The 23,021-nt window shown below is 38.9% G+C and overlaps 1 long non-coding RNA gene across 2 annotated transcripts in view; it reads left to right on the forward strand.

Moving 5' to 3' along the window:
- The window catches only part of LOC140077963 (uncharacterized), a 67,922-nt gene that overhangs the window by 44,247 nt on the left and 654 nt on the right, over positions 1–23,021 (forward strand). For both annotated transcript variants that reach the window (XR_011849865.1, XR_011849866.1), the window contains exon 3: positions 20,684–20,752. This is a non-coding gene — a long non-coding RNA (uncharacterized lncRNA). The remainder of the gene's footprint in view (positions 1–20,683; positions 20,753–23,021) is intronic.

Consider the following 23,021-nt stretch of genomic DNA (forward strand, 5'->3'; position numbering starts at 1 on the left):
TCGCACAGAATAGTATTTTGTAGTACAGAAGTAAAAATCTGTCGCACAGAATAGTATTTTGTAGTACAGAAGTAGAATTCTGTCGCACAGAATAGTATTTTGTAGTACAGAAGTAGAATTCTGTCGCACATAATGCCATTTTGTAGTACAGAAGTAGAATTCTGTCACACAGAATAGTATTTTGTAGTACAGAAGTAGAATTCTGTCGCACAGAATAGTATTTTGTAGTACAGAAGTAGAATACTGTCGCACAGAATAGTATTTTGTAGTACAGAAGTAGAATTCTGTCGCACAGAATGGCATTTTGTAGTACAGAAGTAGAATTCTGTCGCACAGAATGGCATTTTGTAGTACAGAAGTAGAATTCTGTCGCACAGAATGGCATTTTGTAGTACGGAAGTAGAATTCTGTCGCACAGAATGGCATTTTGTAGTACGGAAGTAGAATTCTGTCGCACAGAATGGCATTTTGTAGTACGGAAGTAGAATTCTGTCGCACAGAATGGCATTTTGTAGTACGGAAGTAGAATTCTGTCACATAGAATAGTATTTTGTAGTACAGAAGAAGAATTTTGTCAAACAGAATGGTATTTTGTAGTACAGAAGTAGAATTCTGTCACACAGAATGGTATTTTGTAGTACAGAAGTAGAATTCTGTTACACAAAATTATATTTTGTATCACAGAAATAGTTTTTGTTGTACACAATAAGAGTTTTGTCTCACAGAATGGCATTTTGTAGTACAGAAATGTAATTTTGAAAAGACTCTTATACAAAAGTCATTTTGTTAAAAAAATTATTCTGTGCCACAAAATAAAAAATCTGTGTCACAGGACAAGTTTCGTGTCTACAAAATTTAATTCTGTGTCACAAAAAATTATTCTGTAAACACAAAATAATTTTTTTGTTCACATAATCTAATATGTATGCACAAAATAAATTTGGTGTTCACTAAAAGTAGATGTGTAGTTTTGTGCAAGTGTAATGTATTTTGTCTTCAAGCAGAATATTTTGTGAACACAAAATTATTCTGTGCTTACAAAATGGATTCTGTGTCACAAAATGCACTGTGAACAAACGGCGCCCCATACAGATAGAAGCCTCTGTTTGTATCCACATGCTGGGCTTCAGTTGCGTTTAGGAATGTAATTTAAGCACAGTGGGGAAGATTTTCTCCCTAATGCATCAACATTTACACATTATTCTGAAAAATTTGGCTTATATTTGAGTATATAGGGTACAGTTTGTTTTAGTTACTATAAGCTCTGTACAAACTTTGTAAAACCCATTTTTAATTTGTTGAGGGGTGAAGTTTTGAAAATGGGGTGATTCCTACAGAGTTTCGAATATGAAATATTTCAAAACTCATGTAAAGCAAAATTATTTTCAAAAAATTCAATACTGAAATTTCTGTGAAAATCCAGAAATTGCTGTTCAATTTGTAAGCCATGTAATGTTATAATAAAATATAAAGACATTTTAAAAATGTTAAAAACATAAAGCACATAAAGACTTATAAGAAATGTTAGTAACTAATCTGACTAAAAAGGAAATTATTTTGAAATTTCAAAATAGTGAATTTTTTAAAAACTTTTGTCAAATTTTATCCCTTCCCGACATTTGACGTGATAGTACTGGATGGCAGGCATTTTGCAGTACTATTACGTCAAGCTTCTGGCTCCAAAAGCTGTGGTTGTCAGCTGCATTCCTCCGATCACTGGTGTTAACCCCTTACGGGGGTCACGCTTGACTTGTATTACACTGTGTGATGTAACACTCTGAGCAAGCTGCATGCTCTGGTAAGGGGCATTTCATGTCAATCGCCCCCCTTCCCCCCCCACAGCGCTTATGTGGGGTGTCTGCTGCTCTGATCACAGCCCCCTTGCGTCTGCCAGTGCCCCGGGGCTGCTCGATCTTCTTCCCGGACCCGGGTCCTGCCTCCTAGCAGGACTCGGCTGTAACAGACTGAGTATGCGCTACATAACACAGTGTAATACATCTTTATCTTATATTAATGAAGGCTTGAACAAGCGATCAGAGCCTCGCTTGTTCAAGCCAACCTGTTAGAAAGTAAAAAATAAAGGTTAAAAACACTTAATAAAGTTTTTCAAATAAAAATAATTAAATAAATTAAAAGTCCCCTAAACACAAACATTTCCTATACACATCTAATAAAGTAAAAAAACCCACCAAATTAAAAAAAAAACCCACATATTTGGTAACGCCGTGGCGTAACAATCTGTACAATAACTCAGAAACATTATTGGACCTGCTCGGTGAACGCTGTGAAAACAAAACCCGAAAAACTCGTCAAAAATTAAAATTTTTCATAAAATCCCTACACAAAAATGTTTCAAAAAACGTTATGTGCACGAAAATGGTACCACTTTAAAGGACAACTCAACACGTAAAAAATAAGCCCTAATCCAGCTCTGTCAGTTATATCTCCGAAAAGATGGTGATACGAAAACAAATAAGATTTTCTTAATATTTGTTTTTTTACAGCAAAATTGTAAAAATATATACCTTATATATTCGAGTATAAGCCTAGTTTTTCAGCACAAAAAATTGTGCTGAAAACCCAAACTCGGCTTATACTCGAGTAAAAAATATATAGGTTTTACCAGGTTTTTGTGGTAAAATTAGAGGCCTCGGCTTATACTTGGGTCAGCTTATACTCGAGTATATACGGTAAAAACTATATAAATGAGATATCACCGTAATCATAGTTATCTATAGAATAAAGATAATATAGTATTTTTAGTGTAAGTAGTATGACCCCCAAAAATTACAGAAAGAAAGGAAACTAAAATTGACGATTTTCTTTTCCTCCGTACATTCAAGATTTAATAAAATCTCATCAATAAGCTACAGGCCCACTAAAATGAAGTATTTGTAAAGTGCATCTAAGTCACAAAAAGTAAGCCCTTATATGTCCAAATTGCCAAAGAAATAAAGTGACAATGCATAATCTGCTCTGAATGGCGCAGCTTCCCTTCGATGCCCTGGCGTGTGCCCATATAGCAGGTTACCACCACATATGGGGTATTGTTATACGCGGGAGGGATTGGGTATTGTGGAGTATTGTGGTATTTTATCCACTGAGAATTTGTACATTTTATGAAAAGCACATTCATTTAGCCCCAAAAAAATTTATTTCAAATTATTGCATCCGATTTTGTAAATCAATTGAAGGGTTAACAAACTTCATAAAAGTTGTTTTACGTACATTGAGGGGTGTAGTTTCTTTAATGGGGTAACTTATGGGGTTTTACTTTTATTTAGGCCTCTCAAAGTGATTTGAAACCTGAGCAGGTCCCTCAATAGCAGGATTTTGCGTTTTTTTATGAAAATGTGAAAAATCGCACCTAACGTTCAAAGCCCCATAACATCCTACAAAAATAAGAGTATGTATAAAAAACCATGTCCATATGAAATCGACATTTGGTAAATGTTAATTATTAAGTTTTTTGCTGTTATGACTATGTGTGGAAAAAGTAGAACATTTTGGATTTTGAAAATTGCTAATTTTTCAAAATTTTCACCAAATATCTGATTTTCTCCTAAATAAACACAACACATACCACCAAAATTTTACAATTAACATGCAGTACACAGTGTCATGAGAAAACAATTTCAAAATCACTTATGTGTGATAAGTTAAAGCGTTCCAAAGTTATAACCACTTATAGATTTGAAAAAATGGGACGTGTCAGGAAGGGGAAAAGTGGCTTCAGCGTTAAGGGGTTAATTTTTGTTTATAAATAAATGCAAAACAAAGCAACCAAAATTAACCACTAACATAAAATCTCAAAATCACGTCAGTACGTAAAAGTTTTCAAAAGCGACACATGTCAGATTACACCTGAGCCTTAATGCACAAACTGTCTGTGTCTGGAAGGGGTTAAACAATACAAAACACTGGGTGCTGGTTATAGATTGCATGTTTCAATGGAAACACATGCGATCGGGCACAGCCTCGAGCATTTATAAGGCATTTGTAAATGCTGATGCTCTGGGAGAATATTAGACACTTTGGTTTCTTTATCTCTCAGCTGTCAGAGGTGTCTAGGACAGGAGACTGATGTATACACACTGCTAAAAACAGGAAGAAAGGCAGGGGAAAATACGGATAAAGTATATCACAAGGTTTATTATCATCTCCACTATATATGCAATTTTAATAAAAGTTTAGTTACTCTTTAAGTAAGGGGTCTATATGTGCACAATCCTCTCAGCTTGTACCATACTCCACTGTCTTTTACCAGACCCAGAAAAGCATCATGACTAGAGATGAGCGAGTATACTCGTCCGAGCTTGATGCTCGTTCGAGTATTAAGGTACTCGAGACGGCTCGTTGCTCGGACGAGTATTTCCCCTGCTCGAGATCGAGCATTTAATTAAAAAAACACAGTGAAGAACAATGAAGAATAGAATAAAAACAGTGAACACAGTGAACACAGGATCATTTAAGTGAAAAACACAGTGAAGAACACAGTGAAGAATAGATTACAGATGTTCGGCACATCTGCTTACTTGTCGGAAGATACGCGCGGAACGGTGCGAACAAAATAGTATGTGAAGAACAATATATATGTGTGAAGAACACGGTGAGCAGCACAGAGACATGGGGCAGCGGCAGCACGGAGACATCGAGGGGCACGGGGAGACATCGAGGGGCACGGAGACATCGAGGGGCACGGAGACATCGAGGGGCACGGAGACATCGAGGGGCACGGAGACATCGAGGGGCACGGAGACATCGAGGGGCACGGGGAGACATCGAGGGGCACGGGAGACATCGAGGGGCACGGAGACATCGAGGGGCACGGAGACATCGAGGGGCACGGAGACATCGAGGGGCACGGAGACATCGAGGGGCACGGAGACATCGAGGGGCACGGAGACATCGAGGGGCACGGAGACATCGAGGGGCACGGAGACATCGAGGGGCACGGGGAGACATCGAGGGGCACGGGGAGACATCGAGGGGCACGGAGACATCGAGGGGCACGGAGACATCGAGGGGCACGGAGACATCGAGGGGCACGGAGACATCGAGGGGCACGGGGAGACATCGAGGGGCACGGGGAGACATCGAGGGGCACGGAGACATCGAGGGGCACGGAGACATCGAGGGGCACGGAGACATCGAGGGGCACGGAGACATCGAGGGGCACGGGGAGACATCGAGGGGCACGGAGACATCGAGGGGCACGGAGACATCGAGGGGCACGGAGACATCGAGGGGCACGGAGACATCGAGGGGCACGGAGACATCGAGGGGCACGGAGACATCGGGGAGACTTCAGTGGAAGAAGAGCAGCGGATCCCGGGACAGCGTATCTCCCGACAAGTAAGCAGATGTGCAGAACATCTGCAATCTATTCTTCACTGTGTTTTTCACTTAAATGATCCTGTGGTCACTGTTTTTATTCTATTCTTCACTGTTCTTCACATCTGTTAACTTGTCGGGAGATAATATACGCGCGGAACAGTGAAGAATAGATTGCAGATGTTTGCATACATCTGCTAACTTATCAGAAGACATTCTTTTTCAATTAATTAACACATTTTATTCCCGAACCATGGTCCCTTTGAAAAATGCTCGAGTCTCCCATTGACTTCAATGGGGCTCGTTATTCGAGACGAGCACTCGAGCATCTGGAAAAGTTCGTCTCGAATAACGAGCACTCGAGCATTTTAGTGCTCGCTCATCTCTAATCATGACTATTCATCTGTGAACAAGCTATGTTTCCATAGTAACAGTGCAAAGATTTTGCTAGTAACATGGCCTCACATGCCTTTTTCGTCTATAACCATGTACGTTCCATACTATTAGGATCTACCAGATGGGGGCAATGCAGCCTCATCCATAAATATCTCAAAGCCAATAAGTTTTACAAATTACTTTTTTTTAGGGGAATAAGGTGTTGTTTAGGGGCTAAGGAGCTGTGCATGTTTTTTCAGGGGGTGGGGGTGTCAGAATTTGTACAAATGCAAATTTAAAGAACTTTAAAAAGTTTTAAAAATGTTTTTTTCTAAATTCCAAGTTATCCCCATTAGGAAATAGAGTTAGGCAACAATTAGGATTTCATATAACGTATTGATCAACTGCATTATTAATATCTTTATGGGGGTCCCTTGAAATCTGTCTTGTAGTCAGGCAGAATGGAGGGCCTGCTGCTTGGAAAAGGTGGGGAGGTTAAAGGACATATACCACCAGGATCAATGACTGTAAACCAAGCATGTGCAATAAACGAAAAAGGAGAAATGGGGCTGAAGGTGGGCGCTAAACTAGCCTTAAAAAGGTGGAGTGTCTACACCAGAAATGCCAAGATATAACTGACTCGACTCACACCAAAAGGCAAGGACGTTTTTATTGAGGATAAAAAAGCACTTACAGATTTCTATGGTACAAATAAAATCAGACCTTAATGTCCAGAGTGACGCGTTTCGGGAGTAATCCCTTCATCTGACTGAAAAAATGGACAATGACAGCAGTGGGTGAGGTGGAGGTTAAAAAGCCACAATAATTGGCATAATGGGGAGTGGTAAGGCAAACACCCTATCAAATAAATGGGAGTGGTAAGTTGAACACCCTATCAAATAGATCGATGAACATACTCAATAAAGAGAAAAAAAAAAAAAAAAAAAAGATCGATGAACATACTCAATAAAGAGAAAAAAAAAAAAAAAATAGATCGATGAACATACTCAATAAAGAGAAAAAAAAAAAAAAAATAGATCGATGAACATACTCAATAAAGAGAAAAAAAAAAAAAAAAAAATAGATCGATGAACATACTCAATAAAGAGAGAAAAAAAAAAAAAAGATCGATGAACATACTCAATAAAGAGAAAAAAAAAAAAAAAACTTAATAAAAATTTCATAGGGTTGTGTGGGGACGCCGGCAACTGCGCAGTAAAACCACAGTCCGACGCGCGCTCGGGAAGGAGACTGAATGTATCGTGTCTGTGGAGCAGTGGAGTGCATGCGCACTGCTCTACATCGGTAAGGTGCCGGAGGGTTGTGCGTGTGCGCAGCCGATGTCCACAGTGAAGGCATCTGCGGAAGCGGTATGCTCAAATGCAAACCTTAAATTTAGGAAATAACATGGTATAATAGTTATTTAGGGGACAATTAGGTAGATGTATGTTATTTGATATAATCATTTAAGGGACAGTTTGGTAGATGCGCAAGCATAAGGTAATAATTATTAGATAAAACAAATAAATATCGGGAATTACTAACTGATACATAGATATGATAAAATAAATAAATCAAATAGGTTAGTATCTGTTACATGGATGATGGGACATTATTAAGCGTCTATACATTGAATAAAAGATAAATGAATAAGAAGAGTAACATAATAAGAGATGAATAAATAATTACATATAAATATGTAAATACATTGCAAAAAGGAGATTAACATTCATGATGAAAAAAAAATATATATAAATAAAATTCAATTGAATAAAATACAATGGAATAAAATGTGATACAGTTCAAACAGATGTCTTGGCTAATGATATGGGTTATTAAGATAGAGAATTTAGAGTACATTTTCCAGGCTTTCATTGAGTCCAGCAGGGACTAGGGTGTTAAGCTTAAAAATCCAATACATTTCGCGATTTTTGAGCTTGTTGAAACGTTGAGGGGCAGAGGGGCTGATTTGTTCAATGGGCGTTATTGTGAATTCCTTGTAATTTTTATTATGATGTATTGCAGCATGTCTGGATACGCTGTGTGTGTTGTTTGAATCCGAGACTGACCTTTAGAAGATCCCGTACCGTCAAAAACATAGTGGCCCCAAGTCGATTACGCACTCAAACAACAGTCAAACCGTCATTCTTCCCCCGTACCATAGGCAGCTTCAAGTGCAACCACAATCTGTGCAAATGCTGCGAAACAATCACACACAGAAGGACTACTTTCCAATCCAACACAACTGGAGAAACTTTCGATATAAAAAGTTTTCTTAATTGTAGCACAGACTATGTGATTTATATGATAGAATGTACCTGCAAACTACAATACGTAGGACGCACTATACAGCCATTAAGGGAAAGGCTCAACAAACATCGATCTAACATCACGAATGGTTTCTGCCAACACAGCGTATCCAGACATGCTGCAATACATCATATTGCTTTTTAACCTCCACCTCACCCACTGCTGTCATTGTCCATTTTCAGATGAAGGGATTACTCCCGAAACGCGTCACTCTGGACATTAAGGTCTGATTTTATTTGTACCATAGAAATCTGTAAGTGCTTTTTTATCCTCAATAAAAACGTCCTTGCCTTTTGGTGTGAGTCGAGTCAGTTATATCTTGGCATTTCTGGTGTAGACACTCCACCTTTTTAAGGCTAGTTTAGCGCCCACCTTCAGCCCCATTTCTCCTTTTTCGTTTATTGCACATTTGATACCGGTCCACTATTGTGGGAACCGGTCATACCAGGGACTGTGGAGCTGCAGGAACTACCAGGACTTGGAGGAATACTCTTGGGATTTTACATGCATACCACCAAGTGGTAAACAGGTGAGCAGTTTTGCTTATTCCTTACTGAACGCTACGCCGACGGTATCACACGAGGCGCCGTCCTCCTGTTGTTCTTTTCTTTTCTCTTTGTAAACCAAGCACACAGACATGCTGGTGTGTGTCCCCTGGTGTGGATCCTTTCTTTTAGCTTCCTATGCCCTGTTTTTACAGAAAAAAAAGCCATTAACACCTATGGAGCCCAGAGCCCCTCAGGCTCATTTACATAATTTTAACAACTTTTTTTTGTTAAGCCAGGGAATAAGAAGCTAAAAGAACAGATCCTGCCTGAGGTGGCACACACCAGTATGTCAGTGTGCTTGGTTTACTATTAGAGATGAGCGAGCACTAAAATGCTCGGGTGCTCGTTATTCGATACGAGCTTTTCCAGATGCTTGAGTGCTCGTATCGAATAACGAACCCCATTAAAGTCAATGGGAGACCCGAGCATTTTTTTAGTAAAAGAGAACATTAAAAGAACAGTGCATAATAAAATATCCCAGATGTTTACTGATGTTTTACTTGTAAGAAAAAATTGAAATAACACTATTCTTCACTTTGCAGGTGTTCGCGCGTGTCTCCTGCTAGGTTCGGAGATGTGCACGAACATCTGGAATGTGAAGAATAGTGTTCTTTCAATGTGTTCTGCACTTAAATGGCCCTGTATTCACTGTTTTTAATGTTTTAATGCTATTCTTCACTTTGCAGATGTTAGCGCGTGTCTTCCGATAATGTCGGAGATGTGCGCGCACATCAGCAATGTGAAGAATAGTGTTATTTAAATGTGTTCTGCACTTAAATGTTCGTGTTTTCACTGTTTTTAATGTTTTAATTCTATTCTTCACATTGCAGGTGTGCGCGCGTGTCACCCGATAGGTTCGGAGATACGCGCGCACAGCTGCAAAGTGAAGAATAGTGTTATTTAAATTTGTTCTGCCCTTAAATGTTCGTGTTTTCACTGTTTTTAATGTTTTAATTCTATTCTTCACATTGCAGGTGTGCACGCGTGTCTCCCGATAGGTTCGGAGATACGCGCGCACAGCTGCAAAATGAAGAAACGAATTAAAACATTAAAAACAGTGAAAACACGAGCATTTAAGTGCAGGACACATTGAAAGAACACTATTCTTCACATTCCAGATGTTCCGAACATTTCCTAACTTAGCGGGAGACACGCGCGAACACCTGGAAAGTGAAGAATAGTGTTATTTCAATGTGTTCTTACAAGCAAAACATCAGTAAACATCTGGGTTATTTTATTATGTAATAAAAATACTGTTCTTCACTTAATTTAATGCTCGATCTCGAGCTGGCGAGATACTCGTCCGAGTAACGAGCCGGTCCGAGTATGCTAATACTCGACCGAGCAGTATACTCGGACGAGTATACTCGCTCATCTCTATTTACTATCATTTATCCTGGTGGTAGATTTCCATTAAACCGTCTGTGAACTTAACTCCTTAAAGAGGCTGGAACAAGTATTTTTTTGGCATTATTTTGAATACCTGTGTTACGCTCTCACTTACTACAATAAGAATAGCATAATTTTAACTTTTATAAGAATTATCACATGAAAAATTGTATTTCTCAGACTGAACAGTAGAGGACGCCCATGTATCGTATTATGTTTTGTCTTTGTAGTGCTGTAATATGAGACCGGCATACTTTTATCAGTCGACTAGCTGCAGCACCATAGTTTTTTAGAAACTTTAAAAGCTTCATTTCTTATGTATTTCTACTGCTTGACTGCAGTCCTATATTCCACTTAGTCATTGTATCTGTATGTTTTAACATACCATCATTTTTAAAGTCTCATACAAAAACAAACCGATGAACAACTCTGATAATTGTACCGTGCACCTGTTTAAGTATTGCGTGACCAAGAACTAAACTTCATATTTAATCCTTCACACTATGTGTTGCATATCTCCATAATAAATTACAGCTGGTTGACACATAAACCCCTCAACACTGAAATTGCAACGGCAAGAAGGAAAAGTAGGGAAATTATGGAAATAACACGTTATGTAACACATGTTTATTATAATGGTAAAAAATGGAAACTATTCAAAACATTTAGATCATGCATCAATACAAATTGTTAAATTGGTTGTCTGCAAAACGTGTTTGCAAATGATAGCTTTCTGCTACATAAATACTTTTCTCATTTAATGTAATTTAAAGGATATCTACCATGAGGTTTATTGATGGTAGATGTGCGAAACTTACTTGCTTGTTCTTCTGGCTAGGTAATGACCTCACTTTTTTATGTTCTAGAATAAGCCGTATTATCATAAAAAAATACTCAAATGACACTACTACTTCACCCGAGCCCCTCTCAGCTCTACCGCCTGTTAATGTATGCCGCCCCCTTCGTTTTCAGTTCAGCCTGGCCGGAGCGCCGATCGTGACGTCTTTTTTACAATAATACGGCCATTTCAGGACATACAAAAAGCAAGGCTATCCCCTAGCCCAGTGATGGCAAACCTTTTAGGCACTGAGTGCCAAAACTACAAGCAAAAGCCAGATATTTTTCACAAAGTGCCGCATGCCAATTTACCAATTACCAGTTACTGTATTGGCGCCCTGATGACACCAAGAGAAAGAAGGAGAAATTTGGATTGTTATTGTAGTTTCCCTCTAAAGTCCTCTTAACAGGATGAATCAGGGGTCCGGAGAAGAGGCTACAATGATAATCCAGCTCTATCCACACCTCCTTGATTCAGGTCTTGAGTCCTGAATGTTGACCTTTGTGCTGGATGATGGCCTGGGTGCCCAAAGAGAGGACTCCGAGTGCCACCTCTGGCACCCGTGCCATAGGTTCGCCACCACTGCCCTAACCAAAAGAACGAGCAAGTAAGTTGGGGACATCTACCATCAATTAATCTGTGATACCCATTTATATAGCTTTTTTCATGGTTGACTTGTTTTGCAGAATACAAATTTGGTGAGAAATGTGCTTGTTTTTGCATTGTCATATATAAATGCCGTAAACATTTTAATTTTTATGTCTAAAGAGCTGTTTTAGGGCTTGTTTTTGCGGGATCACTTTTTATTCAGTTTTTATGAGATTGGATGTGAAAATATCATAATTTTTGTGTTTTTTCCATTTTTTTTCCATGTTCACTGTTTAGTAAAAATTTTATTTTATTGTACAAGTTGTTACGAACGTATTGATAGTCAATATGTAGTGTTTTTTTGGTTATTTTCACTTTTTTATGTTGTATGTCATTTTTACATAGGATGTGGGCTTTAGGAAACTTTTATTCTTTTTTTAAATTTTTTTTAAAAACATTTTTTTTGTTTTATTTTGTCCCAATGTATACTGCAAAACTGATGTATTTCAGCATATTACATTAGTCAGCCTATCAGCATGCTCTAACTGGCAACTACTGAAAGACCCCAGGGCTGTCATGGAAACGATCGGCACTTCCTTGCCTGGCACAGAGGGTGCCGATCGGATCGTTAAATGTCCGGTACTGCCCTATAAACGCCACAGTCATCTGGCTCATAGCTAAACCTCCTGCCAGGTCTCCAGTAATCTTAATATGTTTCCCCTGTTGTGTCATTGTCTTGTTTACCATTCCAAATTAATGTCTTCCTTTTTGTGTGTATAAATTGAAAAGTTAAAGTTTTAAATATAGTATATAGTATACTAAATATAGTATATTTTAAAACAAAGTTATGTCCTAATGGCCCCAAAATACCTATTATAAAGCCAAAAAGAGTCCCATATACTCGGGTATAAGCCTAGTTTTTCAGCACAATGAAACTGAAAATTGAAAACCCAAACTCTGCTTATACTCGAGTATAATAAATATAGGTCTTACCAGGTTTTTGTGGTAAAATTAGGGGCCTCGGCTTATACTTGGGTCGGCTTATACTCGAGTATATACGGTATGTTAAAATTGACTACATCTCTATTTATGGCATACTCAGAGCAGCGATACCTTCCCATTACATGGCACTTGCTGAAAATGAGAGTGCAAATTGGAAAAAAGGGAAATCTTGAAATCCTGGTATGCCAAATAATCCCTACAGGCCGTATACCATGCTATTAAATCATTGAGCTTGCTGTCCTACCATTATATCCTAATACTCATGACATGTTTAAACTTTCACTGACAAGCAGCAGATCTCTATCCAAACATTTTCTGCAAATATCATTTTACATAGACAAACATAATTGGCGCAAGAGCACTCAGAATAATCAAAGGACCAGTTACTACCTGCAGATAACTTGTTTGATATGACAAAGTTCTCTAGACTATTTTAACATGACATGTCCTAGACTTATTGTGAAATCAGATACTAGATAAGGAGTTTAAAGTTTAAGGCACGTTCAAGGATAACTGTGTAGCCTCAAACGATTTAAACCAAATACTTACCCAATATTACATTAGCTTTGTAAATGCAAAGGGAATTTTACATTGTTTGCTTCCAATGTATCTGCTCAGTTGTGATTCCAATAATAGCGTTCATCCATAGTGAAATGACCAAAGTTTTGCTCTAGAAATTAAAATTCTTTTTTATTCTGTGATTGTCAGAAACAAAATCAACTATGACTGAACTCAGGGACGGATTGAGGGTGGTGGAGTACCCTGGGTCCCTAACTGGTGGGGGTCCTCCCCACAATTTTTTTTTTAATAAAGTAAATGTGGCTAGTAATAAGTATATACAGCTCCCAGTAACGAATAAATATACAGCCCCCAGTAATAAATTTATACAGGTCCCTCAGTAAAGAATATGATATATATACAGCTCCCACCCGTAATAAATATATGCAGCTCCCACCAGTAATGAATATATATATATATATATTGTAGGGGTTCAACTCAAATGGTAGCCTTTAGAGAAGCGCCAGGCAGCAGTCTTTCAGGTGAACAAAACAGGTGTCTTTTATTTTAGACATAAAAATAACAGGCAAATGGGCTTGCTCCAGCCGGCAAAACAAAATGCATAGTCCATATGATAAATCTCAGTCCATGTTATCAAGCACAGTACACATTCACAGGCACAGTACCGTATTTCACCCACCTGGGTTAGGAGCACCTTTTCAGTCCTCAGACTTCCCCACACAGCAAGGCTCAGCTGTGGCCCTGCTATTCCCTGTGTTACACTCAGCTACACACAGGTAGGGAACCACCCACCCTTCTCCTGACACAGGTGACTTTACATAGGTCTGCAAGCCATGGCCTGGAACGTGGGAGCAGCCATCCCACCCAGCACTGTGACTGCTCCAGAAAAAACCCATCCTGGATCAGCTGCATTGCAGCTATGCTAAAATAACAAAAGTGTGTCAGTGGCCGAACGCAGCTGACACCAGCAATACTGGTTTTTACTTCACCAAGGCCCGGCACCACGGTGACACGTATCTACCATCCACCACAACACCTTGTGCCTTCCTACAAATATATATATATATATATATATATATATATATATATATATATATATATATATCCTCCATTAATGAATATATATATAAAGCTACCCCAGTAATGAATATATATTCACCTCCCCTAGTAATAAATATATATATATTCACCTCACCCAGTAATCAATATATATATATATATATATATATATATATATATATATATATGTATATATATATATATATATATATATACACATTCTAAGTAATGAATATATCAGCCCCCAGAAATACATACTGTATATACAGCCCCCAGTAAAATATCAAAATAATAAAACTTTACTTACAGCTCCCCCTGGCTTGTCACACCCCCTTTCTCTTCTATCAGTCAGACATCTATCAGAATGCGGAGGTCACATGCTCTGCCATAGACACAAGTATGTGGAGGAGTTCCGGGTCTTTGAACCAGTTGCTGTACATAAGAGCCAGGGAGCCCATTTGGATTAAATCCCTGCACATATAGTGGGAGATTGGGGCGACTGCCTGAATTGACCACACTATTATTCACCATTAGCTGGTGGGGGCCACGGGGTGCATGCCCCTGGATTCTTCCCAATAATCATTACAAAAGATTGGATTAAAAAAAAAAATTGTAATTATAATAATATTTATAACATGGTCAAAAATAGACTAAAAAATCTAAAAAAAATGAATACCTGTTATCTGGTTTTAATAAGTAAAGAGGAAAATTAGTGATACATTTCCTTTAAATGAAACTAAGACTAAGCAGGGTAAAGCAGAAATCTTGTATAGAGTGTGTACACTTGAACCTGTACTTGTATACATGAATGGCGTTTGGACAGATGTAATTCAGGACAATTATCTCTACAGTCAACCTTACAATGCTTTTTAGCATCTCACAGATAAACTAAATAATTAATTTTTCCAGGAATTTCATTATTTATTCAAGATAAAGTTAACATTAAGCAGCCATGAAGAGAATAAGTGCACCCTGTGATTTAGTCATGCCTTGGACCTTAGGAGCAGCAATCATCTTTAGTATTGGTTTCCTTGGTAATAAAGTTATTATGGACCACTCTCCCACTCTCCTATATGACAATCCGTTTCCCCAGACCTGAATCCAATCAAGCACATCAGAGATATCATGTCTCGTTCCATCCACCAATTCCTTGAACAAAAGACTGTCCAGAAGTTGATTGATGATTTAATCTAGGTCGCCTATGTAATGAATAAAGAATTGCAACTGAAATATAACATTTTTCAAAATCAAGTCATTTTTGTTAAACCTTTTTTTTTTCAATTTTACACACTCATTCAGACCTCAGACTAAAAAACTAAATCCTGGGAGCATAAATATAACAAATAGCCAGGGCCTATTTTGGCCTCAAGGACATTTTTCAAATCTGTCCTGTGTCACTAGTGGTTGCAGCTTTGGAACGCTATGAGATATCCAGGGGATTTTGAGATTGTTTTCTTGTGACACATTATACTTCAAATTAGTTTAAAAATTAGGTTGATATCTTATGTGTTTAGTTATGAAATAAATGGACATTTGGTGACATTTTTTAAAGATCTTACATTTTCAAAGTTCTAAATTCCCTACTTCTGAAGCAGATAGCACCCAAATTAATTCATAAATTGCATTTCCCAAATGGTTTTTAAGAATCCAATTATTTTTCTAGAATGTTATAAGAATTTGGATGCCATTTTTCACATTTATTAGAAAATCACCAAAATCTGTATTTATAGGGACCTGCTCAACTTTCAATTGACTTTGTGGACTAAATAATAGCAAGACTTGTAATTCCTGCTATGATAGAAACTATCAATGCATGAAAAATGTTTTAAGAAGTTTGTTAACTTGATTGTTCAGGTGTTTACAGTGGTTAAAATAAAATGGAGGTGTGGTCTATAAATTGTAATTTTTTGGGACAATACATTAATTTTGGGTGGAAAATCAAACATTAGCAATGGGTTAAATGAGAAAAAGCCCCACAAAATGTGATCCCCAATTTCTCCAAAGTATGCTGATACCCCAAATATGTTAAACTGCTATATGGGCACACGGTCAGGTATAGAATGGAAGCTGCGCCGTTCAGAGCAGATTTGCATTGTCAAATTGTACAGGCTATAATTTTTTTATTTTTTTGTTGTGGATATATAGGGGCTTATTTTTGCCACATGAGATGCACTTTTCTGGTTCATAATTTTGGAGCATCTATAGCTACCATATATACTCGAGTATAAGCCGACCTGAGTATAAGCCGAGACCCCTCATTTTACCACCAAAAACTGGGAAAACCTATTGACTCGAGTATAAGCCGAGGGTGTAGTATACAGCCAGTCCCCGTGTAGTATACAGCCAGTCCCAATGAAGTATACAGCCAGTCCCAATGTAGTATACAGCCAGTCCCCATGTAGTATACAGCCAGCCCCCATGTTGTATACAGCCAACCCCCATGTGGTATACAGCCTGCCCCCATAAGGTATACAGCCTGCCCCCATAAGGTATACAGCCTGCCCCCATAAGGTATACAGCCTGCCCCCATAAGGTATACAGCCTGCCCCTATAAAGTATACAGCCTGCCCCCATAAGGTATACAGCCTGCCCCTATAAAGTATACAGCCTGCCCCCTGCCAAGCGAATAAAAAAATAAAAAAACGTAATACTCACCCTCCGGTGTCCTGATCTTTAGCGCGAGGCTCCTGATCCTCGGCGCGGTACCAGGTGGCGGCGGCGGTGGCTCCTCTTCTGTAGCCCGCCGATCACGTCCATGTGATCTCCCGGCGGGCGCGCACTATGATACCGTGGTGTCAAGGCTGATGACGTCATCAGCCGCGACACCGCTGCATCTTATTGTGCGCCCGCCGTCAGATTGCATGGATGCGATCTGCCGGCTACAGAAGAGAGAAGAGGAGTCGCCGCAGCCGCCGCCTGGTACAGCGCCGAGGATCAGGAGCCTCGCGCTGAAGATCGGGACACCGGAGGGTGAGTATTACGTTTTTTTTTTTTTTTCTTGACTCGTGTATAAGCCGAAGTGAGGTTTTTCAGCACATTTTTTGTGCTGAAAAACTCGGCTTATACACGAGTATATATGGTAATTGATGAGATTTTATTAACTTTTTGTTGGTGAAGGAAATGAAAACCATCAATTTTTGGTAAGATTCATTTGCTATTTTTTTTTGGCCGTTCACCAGACCATAAATATAATGGGGTACATTTACTAAGAATGTAGGAAACTGCACTCGGTCACTCGGTGCAGCAGATTCATTAAGAACGTTTTTTGTGTATTTGTGTTTTTTGTACTTTATTAAGTGTTTGTATGGGAATGTGTCATTTAAAGGGAACCTGTCACCAGGGACCTCATTTTCACTAAAGACAGGTTGCAGAAACACATCACATCTTGAGTGCAAAAATGCCTCTCTGCCTTTTACAAGCATTTGCATTACAATATAATTGTGTGTTTTAACTTGCCTTGCATCCTGACAAAATCCTGGGGTAGTCACAGGGGTTGGGCTTTGATTTGGATGCATTTCAATAAACAACACTGTGTTACTCACTCCTCAGAGATTAGTCCCCACCTTTGCGCTCCTGTACAGCTCCTCCCTCCTGTTCCCTCACAGAGGTCAAAGCCTGCTGACCTGACATTACTGGGAGAGGGAGAGCATAAAGATGGATGCAACCTGCAGTACGGACAAGTCACATGTTTTTGAAATGCATCCAAACCAAACACAAAGCATGTAATATTATGGCCCAAAATCAAGGACGTTTTTGCCTCTGGTTCACTCAATATTCAAAATTTATCAGCATGGCTGCGAACTAAAACTTATATTTTTATTAGATATACCTTAAAATATACAAAGGTCACAGGTTGTGAATTCTAAAAACAACAACAAAAATCCGTACTATAGACGCCGACCTAGGCGACTATACTGATCACCACAACCCCCAACGGTTGTGGATCAAACAATGGGGATACCACGTACCTGCAAATCACGGTGCCATGCACCATACCATCCAAAAAATACCTTGCAAAGAGGAAATAAAAGATGGTTCTTACCACAACTGGTAATGGTCTGTAGTTGTGTCCAGTGGTCAGCTGTGCTGTTTCCAAAGTACGTGTATTGACGGGAGCATTAAGATGGTAAAGGACATACCTGTATATGTTAGATCCAAAAACGTCACGAACTGTAACAAGGCTACAACTGTCCCTGTCCCCAGGTGTGATTAGCTCCCGCCCTGACAAGGGCAGTCCCAATAACTTGCCCTAGTTTAGAAAAAAAAAAAAAAAAAAAAAAAAAAACACCCTGCATTCCCCTTCCCTGACGCGTTTCTTCCTGCTGTAGGTTCTTCAGAGGGATTGCGGTGGAATCAATAAAACATGGGGTCTCCAATGTAGAGGAGCATCCCTTGGGGTGTAGTAAATAGTCTGATAAACCCAAGTGTAGGGTCATCTACTGGGTCCCTGGTGTGGAGCCCCAGGCGTTGATCCCTATCTGATGGTGTAGGGAACTGTAGCCTTGTTACAGTTCGTGACGTTTTTGGATCTAACATATACAGGTATGTCCTTTACCATCTTAATGCTCCCGTCAATACACGTACTTTGGAAACAGCACAGCTGACCACTGGACACAACTACAGACCATTACCAGTTGTGGTAAGAACCATCTTTTATTTCCTCTTTGCAAGGTATTTTTTGGATGGTATGGTGCATGGCACCGTGATTTGCAGGTACGTGGTATCCCCATTGTTTGATCCACAACCGTTGGGGGTTGTGGTGATCAGTATAGTCGCCTAGGTCGGCGTCTATAGTACGGATTTTTGTTGTTGTTTTTAGAATTCACAACCTGTGACCTTTGTATATTTTAAGGTATATCTAATAAAAATATAAGTTTTAGTTCGCAGCATCCAAACCAAAGCCCAACCCTTGTGACTACCTCAGGATTTTGTCAGGGTGCAAAAGTTATAAAACACAATTATATTGTAATGCAAATGCTTCGAAAAGGCAGAGTGGCATTTTTGTACTGCAGGTGTTGTGTGCTTTTACAACTTGTCTTTAGTAAAAATGAGGTCCCTGGTGACAGGGTCCCTTTAAGGGCCGTATGTTTTATTTATTTATTTTTCATTTATATTTACGTTATACAAACTTGGACCTGAACCAGCAATGACACTGCACTGTAATACTAATGTATTGTAGTTCAGTGTGTCTGGCATGCAGATGCATGCACAGACAGTTCACAGTCAGACCCGGAAGGGGTCTGGCTGCGGAAGACATTGGGCAGCCCCTGGGCACAGGGGTCTGATCCCTAGGTGAAAGCGCTCTGACTGCGGCCTTGCAAGAAGACAATGGTCTCAGGCCGGCTGCACAAGGTGTGTAGTGCTCACTTACATGTGCAAGATTTGCAGACAGCCGGGCGACGTCTGCAGTGCTTGCTGGCGGCCGGAATAATGAATTATGATGAAGGGGGCGTACATATTTTATTATCGAATGGAACCAAGTGGTACTCGGCTGCCGGAGTTCCTGCTTAGCATATTTTTACAAAGTACTAAAGTGTAGCGGACCTGCATGAAGATGGTAGAAACAATGGCCCTAAACCCCTAAGGTAACAAGCATTGCTTTGGTGATAGTCTACCACCACTAAATCTGGTGGTGGATGTCCTTTTAGTGTTCCCTTTAATTTTTTCTATTACCAAGGCCTATTGGACTCTCAGCCACTCAGACAATCAATAGCCACAGAAAGTCCCCACTGTGGACAATAATTTTCCAAGCCTTTCCTGTGTGTACAGAGATATCCTTAAAGGGGTATTCCAGGAATCAGCATAATTCATATACAAGTGGGCACTCAAAATATAAGCTAATGTGTAATTAGTTGTTATTTAAAATGTTGCTCCCCTTAGCAGAAAATGCTGGTGACATAGACTGTAATGAAGAATTAAAATGCTACTGGCCCTTTAATCAGTCCGTTAATTTCCTTCGCGCGGTCCGTCGCAGAAAAGAAGATGTCCGCTGGTCACATGTCCACATCACATGTCCTGTACCTGCCTGGGCAGGGTCATGTGATCACCACTACGTTTGGCTGTAGTCGGTTGGTTGCAGTTCATCCAGTATGGTCAGTGTTGTGGTGATGGCAGTTACACATCATTACTATGGTAACAGAGCAAGAAAACCTGTTACATCATCACTGGGAGCAGAGCATAAGAGGGAGGAGGAGGAGTTACTGAGAACTAAAGGATCATGGAACTTGTAGTTTCCAGTGGCGGCCATCTTAGTGATAACTCCACCTACTTTAGAGAGGCCATAAATTTTGTAAATCATAAAATCATATTATTTTAGCTCCGTTTTGTGACTAATGACATTGAGTATTGTTGTATTCATTTATTTATATCATCAAGGGTTTTTGTGTCAGACGTTGATATTCCCGGAATACCCCTTTAAGCAGACAATTCCTTTAAAAAGGAGTGAGGGTAACATTGAAACCAAAAAGTTAATTGAAAGTTAGTTTTTAATCCCAGACAACTGCTTTAGTTACTGTGTAAATGTATTTTATATTTATGTAAGTGATATATCTTGTAGGTTTTGCTGAGAATACCCTGCAACAGTAAAACATGGAGCAATCTACTCATCCCTAAGTTTGTAGCTTTATAAAACATATTCGGTTGATTCTTGCTTTCCTCCCTAATTGTTAGCAGAATGCTTTTACACATGTCGGCCTGTGTGATATGTTTTCACTTTTCCTAGAGAGGATACGAAGACTAAAATTATCCGATAGCTGCATGGGGACTCACACAGACGGAGATTCCAGCAAAGGTCAGGTCAATATTTATGTTGGATCGTTTTTGGAGGTGTGAAAGCGAAAAGGATATGATCGCAATTTCATAGATTAATAACGCAGAGTGTCAGGGTATCAAACAGTTTTATAAACTCCCACAGCAACTGAAGCAGCCAAGAGCCCCATTTCTGATTTGTATCAGGTGGGATTCTGGGAGACCTAGAGTGCTTCTTAGAAAGAAATATGTGTGTAGTTTTCTCAGCATTAGACCCTGAAGTATTATTTCATGTTGAGCAGCAGCATGTATCTTTTATGCAATGTGTGTTTTTCCACTCTCCTCTTGTTCAATAAAACACCACTAGCTTCAGACTTTCTGAGAGAAAGGTAGAGAAGTGTTAAAAAAAAATTCTTAAGAACTTAAATCATTTACTTAATGCCGTGTTAATATGGGTAATATAAAACCTTTTAAGAGGATGGAGGCCTCTTTTAATGGAATGTGAAAGCAGGGAATGAGTGCCTTGAAAATAGGAGTGTGATCTAAAGAAAGGGAAAAGTCAGATGACTGTGTGTGGTCCAGGTAATAAGGTCTGCGTGACGGCCACATTTTCCAGACCAACCGTGTGGCCCGGCTCAACTGAACTTAAATCATGTACTGGAAGTTAGACCAAATGGTGAACTCACATCATTATAGATCACTAGGAAAAAGTGAGTTTGGTTCAGCCAAGATGTGGTCAGTTCAGCATAGGCAACAATAACACAAGTAGTAATTACAACACTACACATTTTGAAGAATATATTTATACCGGTGATTTGCCAGTTTTGCCATTACATTACAAACATGAAGAAGACTTGTGGATTCTGTAATTTATGTAATTTATGTCAGAATGCTCTAAATGAACTCAGGCTGTGGAGTTCGGTGCTTGTGAGACACACCCAGGGCTGCCTTCAGTATCTGATCCATGAAAAGTTGAGTGGAGTTCTGTGTTAGACTCAGCTATGGTGCACCAATAGAGAGAAGACAATGCAATGTTTGAACAATAAAACACAATCACCTGAATAAAATATACTCATTAAAATTTAGTGGTGGTATACAAGATGGTTAAGCAAGAAAAGTCTCAAAAAACAGACAGAAAAGGCCAGACTTATGATACATGTGCCCCTTCATGTTTTGGCCTGATTAGTATAAATTAACCCCTTAACGCTGAAGCCACTTTTCACCTTCCTGACACGGTCCATTTTTTCAAATCTGCCCTGTGTCACTATAAGTGGTTATAACTTCGGAACGTGATTTGGAAATTTTTTTTCTCGTAACACTTTGTACTTCATGTTAGTTAAAAAATGTCAGTGCCATGTTTTGCATTTATTTATGAGAAAATCAGATATTTGTGAAAATTTAGAAAAATTCTCAAAATTCAAAATGTTCTACTTTTTCCACACATAGTCATAACAGCAAAAAAACGTAATAACTAACATTCACCGAATGTATACTTTACATGTTTACATGTTTTTTTTTATGCATACTCTTATTTTTGTAGGATGTTATGGGGCTTTGAATGTAAAACCCCATAAATTACCCCATTATAGAAACTACACCCCTCAACGTACGGAAAACAAATTTTATGAAATTTTTTAACCCTTTAATTGTTTTACAGGGGTTAAAACAAAATCGGATGCAATTTCGAAATAAACATTTTTTTTGGCTAAATGAATGTGTTTTTCATAAAATGTACAAATTGTCAGTGGATAAAATACCAAAACGCTCCACAAAGTTTGATAGCCAATCCCTCCCGCGTATAACAATACCCCATAAGTGGTGGTAACCTGCTGTATGGGCACACGCCAGGGCATCTAAGGGAAGCTGCGCCATTCAGAGCAGATTATGCATTGTCACTTTATAATGGCTATACAATCTTTATTTTTTTGGCAATTTGGACATATAAGGGCTTATTTTTTTGCGACATAAGATGCACTTTACAAATACTTTATTTTAGTGGGTCTGTAGCTTTTTGATGAGATTTTATTAACTCCCCTAATGTATGGAGGAAAAGAAAATTGTCAATTTTGGGTTTCTTTTTTTTGTACCTTTTTGGGGTTGTATACCGTATACTAAAAATACTACAATATCTTTATTCTATAGATCACTACGATTAGGGTGATACCTCATTTATATAGTTTTTTATATATTTTTACAATTTTACGGGAAAAAAACGAATATAAAGAAAATATCATTTGTTTTTGCATCGCCATCTTTTCGGAGATATAACTTTAATATTTTTTGGTTGACAGAGCTGGTTTAAGGCTTATTTT

The sequence above is a fragment of the Engystomops pustulosus genome, chromosome 9, assembly GCF_040894005.1.
Source record: "Engystomops pustulosus chromosome 9, aEngPut4.maternal, whole genome shotgun sequence".
NCBI lineage: Eukaryota > Metazoa > Chordata > Amphibia > Anura > Leptodactylidae > Engystomops > Engystomops pustulosus.